Genomic DNA, 25,154 nt, shown 5'->3' on the forward strand with positions numbered 1-25,154 from the left:
TCTGCAACAGAAAATTAATAATATATTAAATAATAAAAAAATAATAAAATGAAAGAATAGGCAGATACTCATAGTTACAAGAAGATGGCATTTTAATGGATTTTCATATAAAAATGAACAATCACATTAATATACTGTACAACCACAATTAAGTTGATTGCTATACTGTTAGAATAGCTTTACTTAATCATAGATTCTTTTATCAAATTCCAGGCTGCTTCCTGCCAGAGATTAGGTAATAGGTCCTGATTGAAACTTTTTTTTTTAAGTATATATTTGATTTACAATAAAATAAGTATATTTTGCCATTTTCAGATTCAATTTGTAGTTTTGTTAATCATAGAGTGAGTCTTTTTTTCTTATTGCCTCCTGTTACGCTCATTTTTCTGCGCACCTCTATAGGACGCAAGAGACAATGAGCGGAGACTTCAGTTAGAACATCGAGGAGATACGTTTCCACGGACTATAAAAGGCTTACGGCTGATATCTTGACCTCCTTTCCTTCTTACTCTTATTTAACTATCACCTTAAATAACAACACAAGACTTGAGTGTGGCAAATTTAAATGATTTATTTAAATATGGTGTTGGAGAATAGAGCAGTCAGTCCGACGTCTGCCAGGCAAAACCCGACTGTCCCAGCATTAACCATTGGGACCTCTTCATCTGGGGAACAACCAAACCCCTGGGTTCAAGTGGGGGACCAACCAATCACACCCCGGGCTCACATATCTACCTTAACGGTACACCGCGTCCCGATTTTACAGAACCCGCCCATCCTCTGGGCTAAAGGGAAAGCAGCCACAGGGGCAGTACCTGTACCGAGACTATAGCCGATTCACTCAAAGAGAGGCGGGTTTATCATGCCCAATACCATAAACGTGCGCCCAAACCACTGGCCATCGTCTGTACTGCGTTTTCAGGGCCACTCTCCATCCAGGCTCACGGACAGCCATGTCAGCTGCCAATAACTAAGCTCCATCCTAATCAGCATCCACTTGTTTCTTCATGCCAAGAACTAACAAACTAGGGAGGCTGGGTGGGCAATGGCGAGAACTGCAGAGACTGATTAACTCTCCGCCCACCCCAATTATAGCCTCTGTCTTCCCCTCTCCTATGACACCAGATGGGCGTACTCTCATAGTTAACTATTAAACTCCAGAGAATAATCCAGTTAAATATACAGCCAAAGCTTTTAAACTGCCTTCGGTCTCATTCAATCCCTCAGTTCTTATTACGGAGACACATTGCGGCACCTGGCCCCATATTAGAATCTGCCCCTCAATAGCCATTTAGATTATAACTTTTATCTTTCCAGCATTGATGCATTGAATCTGCATTGCGTGAAAGTAAGGTAAAAAGTAATTGATTGGAGTTTTTTGTAGAGAATGAGAAGAAAATAGTTACATCAGCACAGGGAAGCGCTTAGAGACATTAATAATTAATATATGATATATCTTTTTGTTGCTGCCCCTTATTCTTGTAAGCCAATAATTTGTGATTACATACCTTGTTCAGTGATATCGGTCAGCAGGGCCGGATTATGGGCAGGGCAACCAAGGGGGTGTGTCACCTATGGGCCACCAAACATCAGGGGGCCCCCAAAATTTTTCCCACTGCATACTTGCCCCCTCTCCCAGAATATCCAGGTGACTCCTGAAATAGTGGGTGATCTTCCAGACCCCCGAAAAAGTCTGGCAATCTCCCTGAAGCCGGGCCGGAGAAGTGGTGGGCGGGCATGGAGCCACCATGGAGGAAACACTGGGGAGAAGAAATAGTAGTGACTACATCAGTGTGCAGGAGAGCGGCGGCCATTTTGTCATAGCACACCTCCTCCTGCTGGAGAGCAGCAGACATTTTGTTGTACAGCGCCTCTTCTTCTATATCCAAGTCATTAAGGTTAATGCACAGAACTCTCCCTGGTTATGAGCCAAATGCCAAAAACTTATATGAACCCTAACAAGTCTTGGCCTTTTGGGACCTTCTAAAAAGATAGAAAATTGTACTACAAATCCCAAGATGCATTGCTAGATCATACTCCATAGGTGCACTAATTGGTTTTCTATACACACAACAGTGGCTCACAAGTACCCTGGTCACAACAGCATGCTCTGTTATATAATGCCACATAGGGGGGGCTGAGGGGTTGCCCTAGGCTGTGAATGCCATTGACAATATGGTGGAGGAGACGGGGGCCAGCTCTATGGGACCCCAAAATGTGCAGGTCAGTTGTTGGTCACATACCCGCACCCCTCTTAAGTCAGTCGATTTCTTGCATTTATAATATATTCATCTAGTATGCCGTTTTAGTTTGTTTTTTTTATATGAAGGAGAGAGAAGTTTATTACATTTTGTTTATAGGTCACCAATTTGGATGCAAGACTGGAGACACCGATTTTTAATTCTTCCTACCACATATATTTGCAGTGCATACTTGCCTACTTTCGGCAAGTGTAGTCCAGGAGAGAGGCGTAACTAGAGGACGGGAGGGGGCGGGGCATGGCCAAACGCGTCATTTTGGCCCCATCCCCGCAACAAAAATGACGTTTTGTCACAGGGCCAAAATGACCCGATTCACCACGAATCACGTCATTTAGGCTAGGCAGTTGCAAGATGCGGGAGACTTGCCTGCTCTTCTGGGAGTCCGTGAGACCGACTCGAATTTCGGGAGTCTCCCGGACATTCTGGGAGAGTTGGCAAGTGTGCTGTAGTGCTGCAACTAATTTAACATATTTAGCAATCTTTATATACTCTCTTCCTTAATTCTTATTTCCGATGTTTTACCTGTCACCCCATTGCTATGGATGACTTATTTTTAATCTGTATTCATTAGTTACAGGAAGTGATGTCTCAAATTTCAAAATACATTAGGTCAGTGCTAACACAATTGATCGATTGTATTGATATCACTGTACCAATGTGACCACTCAAACTCCATGTTACTATATTGTCTATTTATATTACTGTACTGCAGGCCTGGCCAACCTGTGGCTGCCCAGGTGCTGTGAAACTACAAGCCCCAGCATGCTTTGCCAGTAGATAGCCAGCCGATAGCACGCAAAGCATGCTGGGACTTGTAGTTTTACAAACACCTGGAGACCCACAAGATGGCCAGGGCAGCTGTAGTATAATAAATAATGGCTTCATATACTCAATAATACACTGAGACCAGGGGTGCTACACAGGTTGTGGCTTATTCATTAAAAAACAGCTTACAAAACAGAAAGTAAAGTGACACTTTTGTTCCAGCACAGCAGATTCAACAGAACAGAATAAAACTAGCATAACACACAGTCAACATGAGAAAGACGGCAGATTCAACATTCACATATCTAATATTACTGTGGTGAAAAAAAATAGGATCTTGCTATTAATTCAGTGCTACCTACAGTAGTCTTTACCTTTAATTTTGCCATCTGTTTTTAAATTAAGTAAAGGATTGCAATTTTGCAATTAAATTCAGAACACTCACCCTACTATAGTATTCATATACTAATACTAAAGAACAAACACTTGGGTTATTATTATGCTATGGAATACGGGACGAGTCTCTGGGGCCATAATTGTCTTTTCCCAATCTTTAGGCTTTGCTTGGCTGTACAGTCCATGTACAACATAATTAGTTAACGCTGCTTTGCATTACACACATGTAGCACATTGCAAGGTCAGTCCTGTGCAGGGATAAGCTATGAATGTGGAATTGATAATAATACTGTAACCAGCAGCCTTCCCTGGAGCTTTTAGAAGTACAATTGGCTCTTTAAGAACCTGCGTATGCTGTTATTTACCATGCTAATCCTACGTGCTTGTTCTAGTCTGTCCTCCGTTATTACATACGGCAAAACACTGCCCTGTAATTCATCCAACAAGCCTTAGACGTTTCAGTCTAAGAAGGATTTGCTATTGACCAGCGCAGATTTGGAAGCTAAGTAGGCCGTTCATCATTTAAAGATCCTGTCGTCTATAGGAAAGGAGGAGGGGGGAAAAAAAACTATTGCTGCAGTTTTCATCTAATAGACAAAGAAAGAGTAGGAGGCACTTTTATAAAATCACAAGGTTTATCGAAGTCCACACACTACGGAATAGACGGGAGATCCTGTAATATAATGAGTTGGATGGAGAACGGACAACTCCCATTCTGTATATTGGGAGTATACGGTACTTCTCTTACATATTACACAAAGTTCCTCTATGGCAGCTAGCAACTTCCAAGAATAATGATCATTATCTGTATAGTATCAAATAGATCGGTGGTTATCGTTTTCACGATTACCACAATTCCGACAATGAGGAGACCTACAAATAAAAGCCGAATGTAGCACAATCCGATTTCAATTTAAACACTTACTTTGACGTCATCGCGACCTGTATCAATGTTAATTTAAAGCGGCAATGTCGGGACCACGCAGGTTTAGTGTTTAAACAGTTAACCCGACGTTGCCGCTTTAAATTAACATTGATATAGGTCACGATGACGTCAAAGTGTACTGCCAAAACACCTGTCCATTCGGAATAACTTGCGGTCACAAATAAAATGCAACTACAAATAAAAACTGAAAGGGACTAAGGTATCTGTTTATTTATATAATATATATATATATATATATATATATATATATATATATATATATATATATGTAACAGATCTTAAGATCTGACTCAGTTTGTGGACAGTGTTATATATTCCATCTTGCACTTATTTTCAGGCACGGTTTTCCTACCCGATCAAGACTAAAATCAATGTTTCAATCAGATTCTAGCTGTCATTTTGTAGAATCTACTAAATAAATGATAACTAGAATCTGATTGGTTGCTATAGGCAAAATCCCCACTTTTCAAACCTGTCAGAATCTTGCAGCTTGATAAATTTATCCCCTGGTGAGATAAACTGACTTATTCACGATCACAACATGGCTGGCACTGGGATTAAATAAATAAATAAATAAAATAAATATATATAGACAGTGCTTTTTTTTTATCATAGAACTCACCAGCACTGAGTTCCGGGACCTTTTTTGACGGATTTTCCAAGTTTTAAAAGTAACTTTTGAACATTTGATGTTTGGTCCACGTGGACTTGAATCCCCCCGTCGAGCGTAGCAGGTCGGCGGTAAAATCATTAAAACGGTGCATGCGGGCTGCTTGTGTGTCCAGTCCGGTGCATGCGTACTTCATCCGCGCTGGTTGTGATGGCCCTGCTCGGCTTGTGGTGCTGCTCAGCTTGTGATTGGTCGTGTGGTCGCGCGCTGAGTGCTTACTGCGGGCAGCGAACGCTATGTTTCGTTACACAACTGACGTGTGTGGGTGTGTGTACAGTGACTGACTACGTGTGAAAGGTAAATAATTTTTTTAATAAAAGACTAACAAGATGTGAGTTCTGGCACCTTTTTTCTTACAAAAAAAGCAATGTATATAGACATATCAATAACTAAATAAATATATATATATATATATATATATATATATATATATATGTATATATATATATATATATATATATATATATATATCAATCACTTGGGCATATTCTATGCCCCCACCATCTTATTGTTTAAATTTATTTTCAATCTTACTTACGTATAGGTCACACAAGAGATAACATTTGTTTATTATGATACAATTATATGGAGAATGATTCTACTTTGCCATAGATTACAGCCCATGGCAGAAATATTAGCTGTGAGCTACTGTAAATGGATTACTGAGCATCAGGAACTCCTGTCAAACTCAATTAGTGACTCTAATTCTGACTCTGCCATTGGCTGGCCTCTCTTCTCATTACTTACCTGTTTGTGACCTTCACCTCGTCCTTCCTAACCCATCCGCTAATAACTACCTGTCTTATGATCGCTTCCTGATGTCTAGTGTGACCTTATCCTGTTTAACCATCTCTGAAGCGTATTAACCGTTCTGACCCTATTCCTGTATATGAGCCTGGTTCAATTCTGTCTGGAAATGACATTTTCTACCCTTTAGCATAATTTTGGGCTGTATTGGTAGAGTGTTATACACAAGAAGCCTGGAGAGAACCTCAATGGGTGATGCACTTATAAAAACATAATAAAACAGAGATAACGTAGATAGGTTTTTATTTACGCAGGACGATAACTCAATATATACTGTACTGAGTAAGACCTCTCAGCTAGAATCTTATATTTGACATTCTGTTATCAGTATGAAAATAAACTCGCTCTGGTTGGATTTTTAATGCCTTAATAGTTTATATAAATTGGTAGCAGGGAAGGTTGGGTTTGTAAGATTTCCAGATTATCAAGATCATCATCATCACCTTCATTTATTTATATAACGCCACTGATTCCGCAGTGCTGTACAGAGAACTCACTCACATCAGTCCCTGCCCCATTAGAGCTTACAGTCTAAACCCCCTAACATACACACAGAGAGAGACTAGGGTTAATTTGATAGCAGCCAATTAACCTACCAGTATATATTTGGAGTGTGGGAGGAAATCGGAGCACCCGGAGGAAACCCACGCAAACACGAGGAGAACATACAAACTCCATACAATTAAAGCCATGGTCGGGAGTCAAACTCATGACCCCAGTGCTGTGAGACAGAAGTGCTAACCACTGAGCCACTGTGCTACCCTGATGTCGCAGTAATTTATAGAAGGCTAGATAATATTACATTAGACATGTTTTACAAGACGTAGACCAAACCTGGACAGTTTGTGGCTCTCCAGGTGTCTTTGCCAGCAGATAACTGGTGTAGTTTCACAATACCTGGAGAGCCATGGGTTGTGCAGGTCTGTTATAGACAATCGGTAGCATATCAAACTCTTCCACCTCCGAAAAGTCTGAACACAGCCAGTGACGCATCAACTCCTTGAATGTAATGGAATCCCCAACGGCACTCCATTATGTATCGTGAATGGCTGCGGGGACTCGACAGGAGCTAGGCCTAACCTGGACAGACAATAAACCAATCATGTATTGTTTTCCCCAATCTTGGGAGTCCATCTTTACCCAGCTACGACCTGCTGCTAAAGAGTCCCCCAGCCAATCACCATCCACATATGGGTTTCAATCGCTTTTAACCCTTTAGTTACACATAGTCACTAACAATGTCTGAGGGGAGTCTTCTTACTGAATAGGTGAAGTTAGTTATGAGTGTGATTTTTAGAACTCACACCCCTCCATACAGTTTAACTATGGCCACTTATGTCCTTTCCTACTGTATTTTTAAATTTATTGGTGCTATTAGATACTATAGGAGTGAACCTAGACATTGACTGGAATGAAGCTACATACAGTAATTATGAAGACAGTAGCTGCTTTCCTGTTGTATAGGAACACTAGGAAATGACATGATGATGGCTGAGCTGGGGGGAAGGGGGACATCAGCCCCCCGTTCTGGTCCCACCGCCTGGACCACCTGAATTTTTTTCTTTTAAATTATTCCTAATAGGCTGCTCAGCTGAGTTTTGCCATATCCAACACCCCCCCCCCCCCCTCACAGACACACAGGCTAATATTTGCCAGCAACCCCTGGAAATGACATTGAATAAATCTGTCCCCCCTCCCCCTACTGAATAAAGATGTTATGTCAAATAAGATCTATGCAATGCTACATTTGGAGCAAGACTATCTCTGGCACACTTTCTCATTTAACGTTTAGCTATTTTAATTTGCGTTGAGGCAGCATAATTAGAGTCACCGGCCAATTGCTTCTGCTCACTGCGCGCTGACTGTATTTACTGCTGTTAAGACAAGTCTGCTCATGTGTAAAGAGTAAGTCAAAATAATAAATTATTGAAGGTAGCATACATCAACAAGCTCTTCCTTTGCATGCTGATTAATTGCAGTCTCCATGCCACGGAGAACAACCTCCGTATCACCGTGCAAAAGAGCCGTTCGCAAACGGTATAGTGGGCAAGTGGTCATAATTGGTGACACTGGACTTTTCTTTAAGTGGTTTTAAAAGTGTAATGTCAGTTTCATATCTTATGATACTTTTTTTTTTTGAGTTTTCAGTTTTTAATTCAGATGAAATAGATGTCAGCCCCTCAGTTTTCGGAAAGTATCATATTGTGCCATTATTCTAAAGGGGAACAAGTATTTTATTCAATTAGGTGCTCTGGTCTGCCTAATTCAACTGCATAGGATATAGCTGTGATAATGTTACAGTTGGCAAGTGGTCATAATTGGTAAGGAGATATAACAGAGTGGTTTTGAAAGTCTTATGTCAATCTTATTTTATTTTTTATGAAATTCATTTTGTTTTTCGACTTTTAATTCAAATAAAACAGCCCTCAGTTTTTGTTAGATATTATATTGTACTAATATTCTAAAGAGGAAGTTTATTTTTATTTAATTAGGTGTTCCGACCTCCCTAATTTGCCTGCATGGAATGTAGCTGACATGTTATACAGATTGGAGAAGAGAACGGAGCGCTAATGCAATTTGTACCTGCGAGCAAATGTAGCGTATTTCATTAGAATAACCCAGCTTCTAAATCGAAAGATTCTGCCGTCCATGTTATTGCAGCAATTAGGAGCTACAGATTTTATGAAGAATTCTGTTCTGCACTATAAAACTTAATTAATAACATAGCACAAGACACACAAATATACTATAACCTATAACAACTAAAGTGAGTGACCATTTGTTTAACGGTTAAAACTTTAAGAGGAATATTCCTGGTTCACCTAGCAGAACAATTTTGCAGTGTGAAATTCAGTCCAGTATAAGGTTCCAATAAAGAGAGCCCAAAATTGTATGTACACACTGTTGTGTTTGGTTCATGCAGGGGCGGATCTAGACTATTGATATACCCGGGCGATTTTAGGGGGGGGGGGGGGATTTAGGCCCCGCCCCCTTTATGATTTCTACAGCTGCCGGCGGCTGCACAGTATGTGCAGGTCCGCTCGGCAGTGGCAGTATGCTGCGCCGCTGCTCTGATTGTGTTTAAAACACTGTCACTACCGAACGGACCTGCACAGTGTGCAGCTGTCGGCAGCTAGCCCCTGCTAGGGGGGGCGATCGCCCCCCCCCCCCCCCACCTGGATCCGCCACTGGGTTCATGTCCCTTTGGATCTAACTGTTGATATTATTGATCTATCCAGCGTTAAACCCTGTGTAAGTACACACTGACACCCAGAGGTGGAGCTAGCAGGATGGTGGGGAGGAGGGAACTGGGGTCCACAGCTCGTTAGTTCTGCCAAAGACAAATAATTGGATGAAAGAAACTATATTGATTAATATTAATATTGTTTTACTGTGCAATTGCGATCAGTAAGCCACGTGTTATGATGCAATCACACGATACACAACGAACACGTACACTTACACATTCACTTGTACATAGTTCACTTTTATAATAGTTTCAACCCACTGTTGTTTTTGAACAAATGTTATTGAATTTATAGTTAAATATGATAATCTTGGAAGCACTTTATAGAGATCTAAGGTTCAGCTTACTGGAAACATATCATGTTTGGTGTCATTCTAATCCCCTATTTATCCTTAGTGATCCGCTTCCATCGGCTATGAGATCGCACCTCATGTATGCTAGTTATGGAATATAGAGAATTAGTGATCAGAATGGTATTGTGTGTGTAATGTAAATAGACCAGTTTGAACTAGCTTTTGGCGGGAAGATTAGTATGCATCTGATTGGAGAACTGACCCCCACCCTTGGAGGGCATCGTTTGAACTGACCTATGAACTACATTATACTGGACTGTCCTGCAGCCTGAACCTATGGAAACATGCCAAGTCATCTGTATTGTATTTACTGTAACACCAAATGTATATATATATTGCTCTTTGGAACCAGCTTACAGTCTCTTTGACCATATACTCCAAGATTGAATGACTGTAAGCTGGATCCAGCAGGGCACAGCATATGTATCGGCTGTACTTATTTATTTAATTGTTATTCTTTTGCTTTTGCTAATAAATCGCTATGTGAGGTGGAACCACAGAAATCGCAGCAGACAATGATTATTGGTAAACGATAAAATAACTGTAATAGTTCTCTGTGCAGCAGACCCCACTATCTCATTGGGCCCCCGATGCACCCCACTTGCTGCACCAATAGTAGTTCCGCCAATGCTGACGTTTAATTTTCGGTGCCTGCAAGGATTTGAATTCTGGGAAACCACTTTGTCATTTTCTTTCATGTTGAACAGAAAAAGATGCATTATTTAAGCACAACAAGTGATGAAGTTTGTTAAAATTTAATTTGCTTGTTTCAAACTCTGGGGGATATACAGTTATAAACACGTTGCACATCGTGTTCTAATAATACAATCCGGTCTAGGAGTTAATAAATACAACTTATTATTATTTTATTTCTCTATTCTCTGACTTTGCGAAGAGATAATGTTCTGTGACCGTGGCCAGGCCACCCCACTTATACCCCTGCCCTCGAGCCGTATTAATTAACAGTTTGTAGCATATGGATTGTCTGCCAGTTAAACAATGACATAACATCGCTGTTACAATTGCACAGATAGAATTGAATGTTTTCTCGACTATAGCTGCATCTTCCAAGGTAAATGATAGGAGGCAGCAAATTAAGTTTAAAGCTCGCTCATATTTGCTGTTTCACTGCGATCTGGCTTCTGATGTTAATAAAGTTTTTGAAACAGACATAAGAGACAGGAAGCCGGACGCTGACGCTCGGCGAGATGTGTATTGCCGCAGCGTACGAAGCAGCTTGTTACATTTGCGCTAGAATAAAAGCGCCTACTTTAACGTCGACACGTCTTGATAATGTCCTCAATTAATGGCGGCTAAGAATTATTTCGACCAACAACTTCAAACTAATCGGTATTGTTGATGGAAATTGTACACTGTCTTTTTGATGCTCCTTTACATAACTTCAAATTCAAAATTCAATTATATTATCTTCATGTCTATGGGTCTGATTCATTAAAGATCTTAACTTGTGAAACTTCTTATTTCAGTCTCCTGGACAAAACCATGTTACAATGCAAGGGGTGCAAATTAGTATTCTGTTTTGCACATAAGTTATATACTGACTGTTTTTTCATGTAGCCCACAAATATCAACTTTAAATTTCAGTGTACAAATAAGCTATCAAGTATTTGTGTGCTACATGAAAAAACAGTCAGTATTTAACTTATGTGCAAAACAAAATACTAATTTGCACCCCTTGCATTGTAACATGGCTTTGTCCAGGAGACTGAAATAAGAAGTTTCTCAAGTTAAGATCCTTAATGAATCAGGCCCTATATTATTATCTCTCAAATGTTTTCAAGAACCTTTAATGGATAATACGTCTTTACATAATTGTAATTTGCATACTGTTTCCTAACAAAAGTTGAGATAAAATTACCTTACAATTTTATAAGTAACAATTGTGTATTAAAGTGTATTTACAACGGAACTGTATGGTGCAAAGACACAAAAGCCGCTGACTTCTTTTTTTGCGACATAATTGGAAGTCTTTTTGCTCTTTTGTGCTGAGTTTTACATCATTGCACAAGGACTTCCATGGTAAGATTGTATCACAAGGAGAAAAGCTTGCTCTGGATAATAGACAGATTGGGGCATTTATATATGTAGTACTTTAGTTGCAATTGTGTGTTTAGGATCTTTGCCAAAATGCAGAAAATTAAAATATTGATTAAAGTGATACTGGTTATAGTAACACTGAAAATCCTTCGTCAACACTAATGTACTAATATATTTTCTTTTCCCTTCTTTTACACATTTACCGGACACCTGCCAACCTACTAAAGGTAAGTCAGAATTTTTATTTTTATTTTTGGAACTTTCTGCTTTTCTGTCAAACTGTACCTGTTGCCTGCATAGAGTGGAAGCAGCCATTTTGTGGGTTTGACATTCAGCCAGTCAATTCAGTAGAGACTAGTGATTGCTTCCTCCGTTATGTCACTGAATTGATAAGTAGCTTTCATGCCTCAGTGATGTCACTGGTTCCTACTGAATTGATAGGCTGCATTCTTAGTGATGTCACTGGTTCCTAGTGACTGGATAGGCTGCATTCTTAGTGATGTCACTGATTCCTACTGACTGGATAGGCTGCATTCTCAGTGATGTCACTGGTTCCTAGTGAATGGATTGGCTGCATTCTCAGTGATGTCACTGGTTCCTAGTGACTGGATAGGCTGCCTTCTCAGTGATGTCAGTGGTTCCTAGTGAATGGATAGGCTGCATTCTCAGTGATGTCACTGGTTCCTAGTGACTGGATAGGCTGCCTTCTCAATGATGTCAGTGGTTTCTAGTGAATGGATAGGCTGCATTCTCAGTGATGTCACAAGTTCCTAGTGACTGGATAGGCTGCATTCTCAGTGATGTCACTGGTTCCTAGTGAATGGAGAGGCTGCATTCTCAGTGATGTCACTGGCTACTAATGACTGGATAGGCTGCATTCTCAGTGATGTCACTGATTCCGAGTGAATGGATAGGCTGCATTCTCAGTGATGTCACTGGTTCCTAGTGACTGGATAGGCTGCCTCTCAGTGATGTCAGTGGTTCCTAGTGAATGGATAGGCTGCATTCTCAGTGATGTCATTGGTTCCTAGTGAATGGAGAGGCTGCATTCTCAGTGATGTCACTGGCTCCTAATGACTGGATAGGCTGCATTCTCAGTGATGTCACTGATTCCTAGTGAATGGATAGGCTGCATTCTCAGTGATGTCACTGGTTCCTAGTGACTGGATAGGCTGCCTACTCAGTGATGTCAGTGGTTCCTAGTGAATGGATAGGCTGCATTCTCAGTGATGTCACTGGTTCCTAGTGACTGGATAGGCTGCGTTCTCAGTGATGTCAGTGGTTCCTAGTAAATGGATAGGCTGCATTCTCAGTGATGTCACTGGTTCCTAGTGACTGGATAGGCTGCACTCTCAATGATGTCAGTGGTTCCTAGTGAATGGATAGGCTGCATTCTTAGTGATTTCACTGGCTCCTAGTGACTGGATAGGCTGCGTTCTCAGTGATGTCAGTGGTTCCTAGTAAATGGATAGGCTGCATTCTCAGTGATGTCACTGGTTCCTAGTGACTGGATAGGCTGCACTCTCAGTGATGTCAGTGGTTCCTAGTGAATGGATAGGCTGCATTCTCAGTGATGTCACTGGGTCCTAGTGAATGGATAGGCTGCATTCTCAGTGATGTCACTGGTTCCTAGTGACTGGATAGGCTGCACTCTCAATGATGTCAGTGGTTCCTAGTGAATGGATAGGCTGCATTCTCAGTGATGTCACTGGTTCCTAGTGACTGGATAGGCTGCGTTCTCAGTGATGTCAGTGGTTCCTAGTAAATGGATAGGCTGCATTCTCAGTGATGTCACTGGTTCCTAGTGACTGGATAGGCTGCACTCTCAGTGATGTCAGTGGTTCCTAGTGAATGGATAGGCTGCATTCTCAGTGATGTCACTGGGTCCTAGTGAATGGATAGGCTGCATTCTCAGTGATGTCACTGGGTCCTAGTGAATGGATAGGCTGAATTCTTAGTGATGTCACTGGTTCCTTGTGGAATATTAATTCAGTCCACATCATGGCTGCCTGCACTGTATGCAGTATAGGAATGTAGTGTACACTTGAACGTCATTCAATTACTATAGTCACTTCCTATTTGTGTTTGACTCTCACAGCAACATGTAACAAGTGCTGTTTCCCTTTTAAGGGGTCGAATTTGCATTAATGGTCCATAGTATCCTTGTGTGCTGTGTTTATGTGCATATTAATAGCTGTTACAGTAATACAAAGTTTTATTGCTTGCGCCTCATACATGGCTCGTTCCCATTATACCATGTGATGCTACTGTGGCACGACCACTGCCAATCAGCCCCTAAATACGTTGTATAGCGGGATTTAAAAATACAGCTGCTGGCTACGTGTGTGTTTCCTAAAGTACAATGCTGAGGTTTTATTAAAGTATAAATAAGATGATTGCAAATGTCCAGATAATTGCTGAAATATTATGTATAATATCATTTAAATATCTCCCAATGTGTTTTAAGGGAGCCGAAATACAATTCTGTGCTTTCAATTCTCTTCAGCCAGCTGAATAGTACTTGATATCACTAATTTATTAGATGGCAGCATGGTAAATGTATATTAAGTTATGTCTAGTTTATAGTGAGGTAGATGAATCGGGGCCTAGGGGGTATATTTACTAAACTGCGGGTTTGAAAAAGTGGAGATGTTGCCTATAGCAACCAATCAGATTCTGTAGAATGTACTAAATAAATGATACCTAGAATCTGATTGGTTGCTATAGGCAACATCTCCACTTTTTCAAACCCGTAGTTTAGTAAATATACCGCCTAGTCTTACCCAACACATCTGCAGCAGTATGTTTGTGATGTTGGCACTGCACATTATTTATTATTTTGTATAAGATCTATGCATTCTTGTGTAGTGTGAATGGTTACCTTATACCTTATTACCTTATTACTGGTGCCCACCGCCCCACCTCCTCTTTTAACCCCCACCCATAAAAAAAATCATATTAACCCCTGTAGAACAGGAAGTAACGGTTTACTGAGTTTAGGGTGTATTAAAAAGAGGAATTGACTTTTCCAATGACATCGCCATTACTTTATTGTGACAGGGTCTTATATAAACTATTAGAATGCCTGTTGAATCTGTCTGTATCATCTCGTTTGTATGGAAGGTCAGTGGCCACTGCATTGGTGAATAACTAAAGTAAAACTGTCTGTAGCAAATGTCTTTTTAACATGTGAAATGCACAATCATCCTGCACTTACCCTAGGCCCAAATACTCTTACTCCTGTATGTCGTCTTCTCTCCATCGCCGATCGTAAGCTCTTCAGTTCAGGTATCATTCATCTATATATGATTTATTTGGGGAGCCTGTTGCTCAGTCTGTTGCCCCATGAACTGCGGAGGGGCAGAAGAATGGCACCACATTACCCCTGGCCACAGAGTTAGAGGAGAAGTGTCAGATACGTGTGTGATTGACAGGTGATGGGCCGTGCCATTATCCTCACAGCAATGGGTGCCATCTGTACAGTAAACGCACTGAATCAGGATAGTGCAGCGTCTGTATATACCACAATGTATCACTAATGCTGCAATGTGAAAGATATGACTTCTAGTAAAAAGAAGGAGTCTGTTGCTGGGAAATGGGAAAACGAAAGGCCAGGGGTTCATTTTTAGACATTTTAATGCAAATTTCTCTTTTACTTATTAACTTTTCCGGAAATAAAGGCAAGATGAAGTTAACCAGTGACACACGCGGCGCAGGCCATGGGGAACGACCATCCTTCTACATAGGTTTTATACTTTAATAATTGTATTAATTATCCGTTAGTGATCTAACACAATGCACTGGGTATTGAACATAATATTCTGGAACAATTAAAATGTCAATGAAAAGAAAACCCTGACAATATCGTTTACATGAAATGTCTTAATTTATGGATTTTTGTACTTAAATTTAAAGTTTAACATAAAGTACATTAAGAGAACATTGTATAAAATGCATTTTATTAATTTACTCTAAAAAACATTTATTGTTCTGTGCTTTATTTTTCAACGGGTGCAGTGTTTTTATTGCTTCTGTTTGTACAAATTTGCAACAATACATATTTTCAGGACTTGAGTATCTGAATTTTCTTATGTATTGTAACTAATATATAGGGAAACATATGACAATGGCTGATGGAATAGCGAGGAGCGATGGCGTGCTACGGAAGGGGTGTATCCAAGCTGCAGACACCGTGACCGGGGAAACGTGAATTGCAGGCTGCAGTCTATTATAGCTTTACGAAATACTACTTTTATATAATAACTCTTTTGTTGTCATGTAGGTGTCTGCTGGCAGCTCATTGCCCTCGTAGTTATCTGACAGACAACTGACCATACGTTACAGTTCTTTGAACGTATAGAGGAAGCAGACTTTCATCCTAATAAAGCAGAATAATAATAAATCGGCAAAATGTGTGTATTGCAGCATTTATATATAAGCATTCATATAATATCTATCTAGTAGGCATCAATTTGATCAACATTCTAAGATAGATAGATAGATAGATAGATATGAGATAGATAGATAGATAGATAGATAGATAGATAGATAGATAGATAGATAGATAGATATGAGATAGATAGATAGATAGATATGAGATAGATAGATAGATAGATAGATAGATAGATAGATAGATAGATAGATATGATATAGATAGATAGATAGATAGATAGATAGATAGATAGATAGATAGATATGAGATGGATAGATAGATAGATATGAGATAGATATATGGATAGATAGATAGATAGATAGATAGATAGATAGATAGATAGATAGATAGATATGAGATAGATAGATAGATAGATTTGAGGTATATAGATAGATAGATTTGAGGTATATAGATAGATAGATTTGAGGTAGATAGATAGATAGATAGATAGATAGATAGATAGATAGATAGATTTGAGGTATATAGATAGATAGATTTGAGGTATATAGATAGATAGATTTGAGGTAGGTAGATAGATAGATAGATAGATAGATAGATAGTTAGATAGATAGATTTGAGGTATATAGATAGATAGATATGAGATAGATAGATAGATAGATATGAGATAGATAGATAGATAGATTTGAGGTATATAGATAGATAGATTTGAGGTAGATAGATAGATAGATAGATAGATAGATAGATAGATTTGAGGTATATAGATAGATAGATTTGAGGTAGATAGATAGATATATAGATATGAGATAGATATGAGATAGATAGATAGATAGATAGATAGATAGATAGGAGATAGATAGAAGCTCTGTCCAATAACCATTCATGTTACTGTTATCTATTATTTTCACCTACTACATTCAGATGAGATGGACAATGATGGAATAAAAGACTGTTTTTATACGAGACACCTTTTGTAACTGTCCTTTTGTCACTTTCCGCCTCTGATATCCACTTGTAGGACGTATTTATTTTCAGCAGTACTATAGTTTTGTTTTCTTCTTTCCTGTATAAAGCCGATGGCTTTGTGTCGGTACAGTTATTACTGACATGTAATGACCCCTAACAATTATATGTCTTATGCGTCACATTTGTCATTGGGATTTTTGTGCTCTAATATATTCTCAGCTGAATTGAAATTTTCAAGCTTTAATCAAACATTAAAAACAAAAGAAAATGCAGCCCACAGTTAATTACTGAGTAGTTTTCTGGGAGCTGAAGTGTTCTCTACGCAGGGCATACTAAACAGTAAAAAGGTTATGAAATGGGCATATTATCTGTTAAAGGAGAGTATCTACTGTTTCATGTAGGATTTGTTACTCTGGTACGTGTTCCTCCCCAGGTTACCCCAGTACTTTCCTTTACCATCTGAACTGTTCTGGAGGACCAGAGCTACAGCGAAAACTTATGCTGCTATATAAGGGAGGTGTGTAGTGAAGAGGGCACATGATTGGACAGAGCACTTGCCCAATCAAATGATGTCTTCATTACACACCTCCTCCTCTAATTCTTAGACATCTTCTTTGATTTTTACTTTTTTAATGAAAAACATATTGACAGAAATAACTGTGAAAAGATTATCTTATAATAATAAACCCAATACATGTGGTAGATAAGACTTCATAGTGTTCCAGATTTAGATACTGAGACAGTTTAAGCCACAAGCCACAAAGGCCACATTCTGTAATACCAAGTCATGCTCATCTCATTATACTAAACTTTAAATTACTAAGCACCACCACTATATCTCTAGATAATGCCCCTTTTGAAGAGATAATGAGGAAAGTACTTATTAGTACTTAGTGTTTATGTTTAGTAAAATGCAGCTCACTGCAGAGAGGAAAAGGACAGGCAGGTATAACGCAGCTCACTGCAGAGAGGCGAAGGACAGGCCAGGCATATGTAGGGACTGAAATAACTGGAGACCCTCTGCTAATGATCCGTGATCTAGATCGAGATAGAAGAATAGCTGAACAGAATAGCTGAGGTCTGAAGGTAGGATAATCAAGGTCACCAGCCAAGTTTGTGATTGGAAATAGATGAATGGCAGGCGTCCCGATCTGGGGATGGTGACAAGAGATAGAGAAAACAGAGTGTGTCAAGGAGTCCTCCCAGTTACTTGTCAGAACTAATACCTGGCTTAGGTAAGGAGTGCTGAGAACAGGTGTCTAAATAGTAGGAATGTAAGTGTAGGCACCTGGCGGGGGGTGGGGGATCGTGCGTGCATGCATGCGTGGGATCCAGATTACTTAAGTTAGATATTTTTTTATTTAGTTGGATTTCCCCTTTAAATTGTGAAGTTCCATGTTCATAACCAGTATCAGTATCTGGATAATCAGGCTGGAAGGGTTTCACCCCTGTGGTAATACACATCGAGGCAATGCGCTATTTGGTTCTCTATCATTAGGATTAATAAACATATATGAGACCTCACAGTGTTTAAATTGGATCTACTTTGCGAGTTTTATTTATTTTTTGTTCTCTGTGACTGGCAGTCATCCTACATTATGTCACAGTGAATGCCAAAATCAATCTTCACAACAGTACCCTCTTATCACCACCCATGTGGATGGCATGAGATGCTTATTGATGGCATGAGGACTGTCACTAGGGCCCTTTTATTAAGTTCCTTTGATTTGGCATTTGTATCACTTCGCACTGTAGATACCGGGATGAAAGCACTTTTGTCTACTGTTATGTCTTATGTTTAGTCTATTGTAGATGCTTCAAAACTGCATCTTTCTCTGTAGATGAGAATTATATGTTTTCCATTTCCAGAACTGACTGGAAATTGCAAGTATACGGATTTAACTTTCTAGACACAAAACTTTCCTGAGGCTGCATTGTACACGCCTGTAAGAGACCAGCGTAATTCTCCAAACTGTTCTCCGAAATAGTCGCCTCGTTCAACATTTGGCTGCTAAATTTATCTTGTGTAGGCGGAATTTGGCCATAAATGTTACCGGTTCTACCTCGACCGCACGACACAGCATGAGGAATTGACCATCATTTTCCCAGCTCTGTGTGTAGACCAATCAAATATAATGCGGAATGGCGTCGTAATAATTTGCACCACTGTGAAACCCTGTGCAGTTCAATTAGTCTGCAATCTCACTGCAACTTTGCTCAACGCTGACACTTGTTTAAATACATATTACCATCAATGAATAATTGCAGCAAAAGTTAGAAAATAAATAAACACGAGGACCGTTGAATAAGGTGGGACACATTAAGACGTATAATTTAGTTTTCCTTTAAAAAGTAAACTTAATGGAGCACTTTCTCCTCTCTTCATTACAATCAGCAACAAATGCACGCCACAAGCAGCGCCTAAAAGGCTGCCGATATAAGGACAAAAAGATTAAATAGCAAAGTAGAGCATGGCAGTTATTCTGCTTCAAACTTGCTGTGACATTATTTACATTGCTTCTGTATATAATTCCAACATTCTGTAAAGAGTTTTTCTGTTACCCAGTAGACATTAAATTAGATTTATTATGTTTAGTGTTCCGAGGACTGCACTTTACCATCTTGTGCTGGAGTGATGTATGACATGGAAGCTGCACCCCTTGTAGTCATTAAATATGTATTGGGGGATGGTGTAGATATCATGGGGGATAATTTAGTTACATATAAACAGTTCAGTTATTTCAGGTATATTTACTACAAGCTTTGATGTATATTAATAACCAGAAAAGTGGGTTTACTTGGTCTTTAAGAAACGAATGGACAGCTGAGTGCGTTATTCCTCTACCAACGGGTATACACAACTCACAATGTTTTCTGATAAATAGACGAGTCTGATATCAGCATTGTAATAAATAAAGCAGAGCAGGTACGTCGTCAAACAAGAGCATTAAAATAGCTTCCTTTAATGATATCCAGGTGTCTTCTCGCCAAGAAGCGTCGTCTGCCAAAAAAAGATTTCCTTGCTCCGAACCGTCCTGAAATACAATGTTCTGTAACTCTCGTACCGTGACACTAATCTTAAATAATCCTCTATAAATACAAAACAAAATAAGCACCAAAGTTGCAAGTTACATGTTGTTGTTTACTCGTCGATCTGTCAAATGTCGCCACAAGCCACCAAGGTCTCTTAATGTGATTTTAATCACTTGGATCCACAACAGAGTGGGCGATGAAATGACAGCTGTGATTAGGTGTACGTTAATGCACCATAGAGTGAATAAACCGGGAGGTTACCTTGCATTTTCTCACATCAAGAACAATAACTTTACCTGTTGGGCAGGGGGAGACTAGGCTGGGGGGCAGGGGGCATCTGTCCCCCAGGCCAGTTCCACAGTGGACTAGCTTGGCCTGGGTCACTGAACCACCTGCACGTTGTTTCCTAATAGGCTGCTGAGTCGAGTCTTTCCCCCCGCTAAAATTTGCGCGGGCCACTCCACCCAAAGGGGAGGAATATTTATCCATATTTGCCAACTTTTCCTCATTGGCTTCAGGGAGATCCCGTGGGAGGTGGGTGTGCGGGGGCGGGGCTTGATGAATCACATCTTTTTGGCCCTGCCCCCTAAACGATTGTCACAATTTGGCCAATTACAGCAGGGCAAATATTATCTATTACGGGGGCGAGAATTGGAAGGTTGCTCTGCCCTCCTTGGAGCCTGGGAGGTCACCTATGCGTTAAAGAAAAGCAGCTAATGAATCTCTAGAGACTGAAGTGTCTTTTACATTTCTGTCTCCATTACTGAAGTCATGTTGTCTTTCCTGTCAGTCTTTGATTAAATCTTGGTCTCCATGAAAATGGCCACCTCCATAGGCATCAATACATGGACATAGGAAACAATATCTGAACTGTGTCACCAACCACGTCTTGTACTGGCTCAGCATCAGGGAGAATGCCAGACTCTTCAGGGAGTGAGGGAGATCACCCCTATTTCAGGGAGTCTCCCTGACATTCAGGGAGAGTTGGCAGGTATGCATTTATCACAAGGTCCTTCAGGACTGTATCCACATGGGCTACCATGGTCACAACTCTTGCCAGGGGCTAGCTGGGTTGGGGGGCAGGAGGCCCACTATGGGCCGGTCCCAGACTGGGCTACCTTGGGCTGGGTCACTGGGCCACCTGCATTTTTTTCCCTTTAGAATAGGCCAGCCCTTTGCTGGCCCTTGGTATTACATATATAAAACAGAAATGATTGTTAATGATAATAAGCTATCTTGGCCAGTTGGATTCATGGTGTTTCAACATGAAATCTATTTTAATACCTTTTTCAAGCTTGCAAAACACAGTGTCCAGGCACCTGGGCTAAATGACTGAAACAGCAACCAGACTGTACAAGATAATTACATCTGTGCTTTAGAGAAAAATTCATTTTTATTTACTTAATTGCTTCTATTCTTCTAATTCTTTGGTGACGTATCGGAGCTGTTATTGGCAGGTCATGCACTGTTGGACTTTCGTGACAAAATGGCTGCCTGCTAAATCATGTGACAACTGTTCAGACGAATGTCAGATTTAATACCAGCAGACTTTAATCAATGGAAAGCGAGATAGCATTGAGGAAATAATCCATATATGAGTCACAATGTTAGCATTCAAGGTTTTATCTGTGGGTACTGATAATTTAGGAGCCGCTTATTTTTTTTTCTGTACATTTATTGAAAAGGACAATCACAAATCCTAACAAGGGAATGGGTTGTCTATTGATGGATGTTGTTGGGTGCAGTCGTGTGGAAAATGAGGGTCTTCTTGTGCCCTATGATTAACAGAAAGAAATAATGGAATCAAGTCTGTCTCTCATGTCATGAATGAATGACATTTCCCATTGACGATAAGAGTAAGGACAGGCCTGTCCATTAGGGATTGGTAATATCATGGACATGAAAATAGATGGGGTCATGGTTTTTTTTGGAAATTTTTAGATAGTATCAAATCCAGCAAATTTTTCAGTGCAATTCCAGAAAGATTCACTCCCCAAGCTTCAGCAGTACGGATTGTTGCTGGTGACTTATTTTCTCCTAATGTTGTTTTTAAAGCTACAATATCACACAGCCTTTTTATAATAGCAAGTTCAGTACCTTTTAGGCATGCATTTTTCTTAGCTGTCCTCCTTGAAATAATAATCTCCTTTTCAAAATCTCTCTAGGGGGGTAAGACAAGTCACACACTTAGAGGGGGGAGTAGAAGGGGGCATTTTAAAATGCACAATGCAGACAGATTTCAGAGAGACATTCCAAAACCTCTCTGCTCACTACATCATGTGCTATGTGACTGTGGTTGCCATGGTACTCACATGACACTGTCAAACCCTGTAGAATTATAAATACTTTATTGCAGTCTGAAACAAACAAATCTTACCAATATTCTTCTTAAAGTCTGCCACAATAATTTATGTTAAAAGCACACAATTTGTTAATGGGACTGCGGCTTTATTTGTGTAACAAGTTGGAGCTAGGATTTTTTTATTCTTTTGAATCCTGCATCTGTTTAGACACTTAGATTGTCTAAATGTTGGCTTATCCTCATCTCCTTTAACTTTGGTTACACATGGACACACAAGACTTCCCCAATGACACATAAAATGGCCGAGGCTCAGCACGAAACCCGCTTCTGAGCTGCCATGCGTCTCGATTTACGCAGGTGAACCTAGATTTCTGCTAAAGAGCAAAAAGTTCATGGAGCTAGATGTAATTTACACTTCACCGAGCAAGTCTCTCCAGTAGTGCACATGCGTGAGCCAGCTTTGGACTTTCCTATCTACTAAGGCGGAAAAAGAAATTGTGAGAAAAATAGATTTTATTTCTTTTAAAAATTAAATGAACAGTTTTAATAAATAATGGTGAGGAGACGATAATAGGACAGGTATCATTTTATACAAATATATATATATATATATATATATATATATATATATATATATATATATAATCAATAGTGTGACCCTTAGTCTTAGTCTGAGTCTGAATGGCACAAAGTATGCAGTATATGGGTAATTATCTACCCTGACAATTACAACCTTAAGCCTTCTAAAAAAGGAAACATGGATGTGTTGCCCATAGCAACAATTCAGAATCTAGCTATCTTTCATCCAGTACATTCTAGAACATTATAGCTAGAATCTGATTGGTTGCTACAGGCTACACCTCCACTTTTCCATCTTAGCAGGATTGATAAATCTACCCTAATAACTAAAGCTTGTGAGACGTTCCCTTACTGTGGATGTCGGTTAGTAATGCTTTGGTATGACGTAACGCCATATTAATGTCAGTGAACTATGCACTATACAGCAGTGAAATGAAAATAGTTAACTTTACCTGGATAATGTTAACATTGTCCTTTATTTTACATAATATATTCCATATACCTGTATATTTAACTCAATTAACCGCATAATATAATTCTTGTAGTTTTGTGGAATATTTTGATGCTTTATAGATAAAGGATGATAAAAATAATATAATAATAATAATAATAATAATAATAATAATAATAATACACCTGACATCGATGCAGTTCTCAATGAAGAAACCAGTGCTTTGTACCACTATGTCATACAGCCAGTTGTTTCTATCCCCCAGGCTGAATTGCAGCTTAAAAAGCAGAGTTTTTATTGCTCGGTGTTGACTGAAAGTCGCATATCTCTAATCCTATTTCCATAATTATACCTCAGTCCTGTAGACACAAAGTAATCCTTTGTCTCAGCCAATATATTTCATTTTTATGACTCTAGTCATTTTTTTTTATCATGCCGGCTGCTTAAGAGAAAAAAAATAAAAAAATTAATCGTTCTCAGAGAAGCAAAGTCTTAACAATCTTCTCCAAAAATGGAAAAAAAATGGGCACTATTTAATAATAACATTACAGATGGTATGTAGAAGTGTATTACAGTTTTAGTTGCTTGCCGCGAGCAAGAGCTCTTCTTTCTTAAAAGCCACCAAACTAATCACATTTTGATAAGTAACTTAATAATAAGACCAGCTGCTATTGACCCAAAATTGTTGTCGTTTTTTTTTTTAAGAACGTTTAAGAAAATCAATTTTTAGTTCCAAGACCTCCCTGGTTAATTGACTGAGTGCATGGAATTATGTGGAACCCCTGATCCCTGTCTGTTCATACAGAAGTATCGCTGGTAAAGTTAATTATATATATGGTTTAAAGGATTAGTCTACAATAAAAAGAATTGTTTTGGTGGGGGGAGGGAGGTTAGTTTGTTGTCTTTCTGGGACCTACACTACGCGGAGGCAGCCATTTTGTGAGCTTCTACAAAACTAGCTAGGAACAAGTGATGTCACGGAGACATGAACTACAGATGTCTCACGCCTCTGTGATATTAACTTTTCCTAGTGAATTGATAGTATGGTTCAGCCCTCATAACGAGAGCCCCCAATGTTTCATGTGACCTGATGTTGTTAAATAGACCCCTCCGTTGCCAAATCCCACCCCGGAATGTCCCGGAGCTCCCAAGTCTGAGCGAGACCTTCCAGACCGCTGAGACAGCAAACAGTTCTCCTGCCAGTGTGCCCACCTGTCATCAAGGGGGCAGGAACCTCATCATGAAGCCCCAACCCAGCTCAGTGAACAAGGGGGGGGGGCAAGGGGCATGATGGTGCAATTAGAGTGTTCATACACTTTGACCTATCGAGTAATGGTCACATTAATGTCCATATTCCTTCTTTATCCTTTCTTTATTAATGTCCATATCTCCTAATTTAGTACTGCCCCTGTCAATTAAAAAAAAACAAACAATGAAACTTTTTTTCCTTTGTACCCAGAAGTACAGCTTATTTTAGCCTCAATTATGGCTTCAGGCAATCATGTAGTGAGGGCAGATTTTCAGATCCCGATGATGGATTGTCCTAAAGAAACTAACAGGAAGGAGGCATGGCTTCATGCTAATGTGTGCTTAGATGGGCACATCTTGGCGTGGATGGATAGTGTGTATGTATATCATCATCATCATTTATTTATATAGCGCCACTGATTACACAGCGCTGTACAGAGAACTCATTCACATCAGTCCCTGCCCCATTGGAGCTTACAGTCTAATTTCCCTAACATACACACAGAGAGAGATAGACTAGTGTCAATTTTGATAGCAGCCAATTAACCTACCAGTATCTTTTTGGAGTGTGGGAGGAAACCGGAGCACCCGGAGGAAATCCACACAAACACAGGGAGAATATATAAACTCCACACAGATAAGGCCATGGTCGGGAATTTAACTCATGACCCCAGGGCTGTGA

General features: G+C 39.7%; 1 protein-coding gene and 1 long non-coding RNA gene across 4 annotated transcripts in view; one reads left to right on the forward strand and one right to left on the reverse strand.

Moving 5' to 3' along the window:
• Window positions 1–25,154, forward strand: part of CTNNA2 (catenin alpha 2) — a 1,470,003-nt gene that overhangs the window by 716,572 nt on the left and 728,277 nt on the right. The window lies entirely within an intron of this gene.
• LOC142103890 (uncharacterized) lies at window positions 19,307–24,404 on the reverse strand. Its single transcript, XR_012679458.1, has 3 exons — window positions 23,410–24,404; window positions 21,990–22,053; window positions 19,307–19,894 (listed from the first exon to the last, which is right to left on the reverse strand). It is a non-coding gene; the product is annotated as an uncharacterized LOC142103890 (long non-coding RNA).

The sequence above is a fragment of the Mixophyes fleayi genome, chromosome 1, assembly GCF_038048845.1.
Source record: "Mixophyes fleayi isolate aMixFle1 chromosome 1, aMixFle1.hap1, whole genome shotgun sequence".
Classification (NCBI taxonomy): domain Eukaryota; kingdom Metazoa; phylum Chordata; class Amphibia; order Anura; family Limnodynastidae; genus Mixophyes; species Mixophyes fleayi.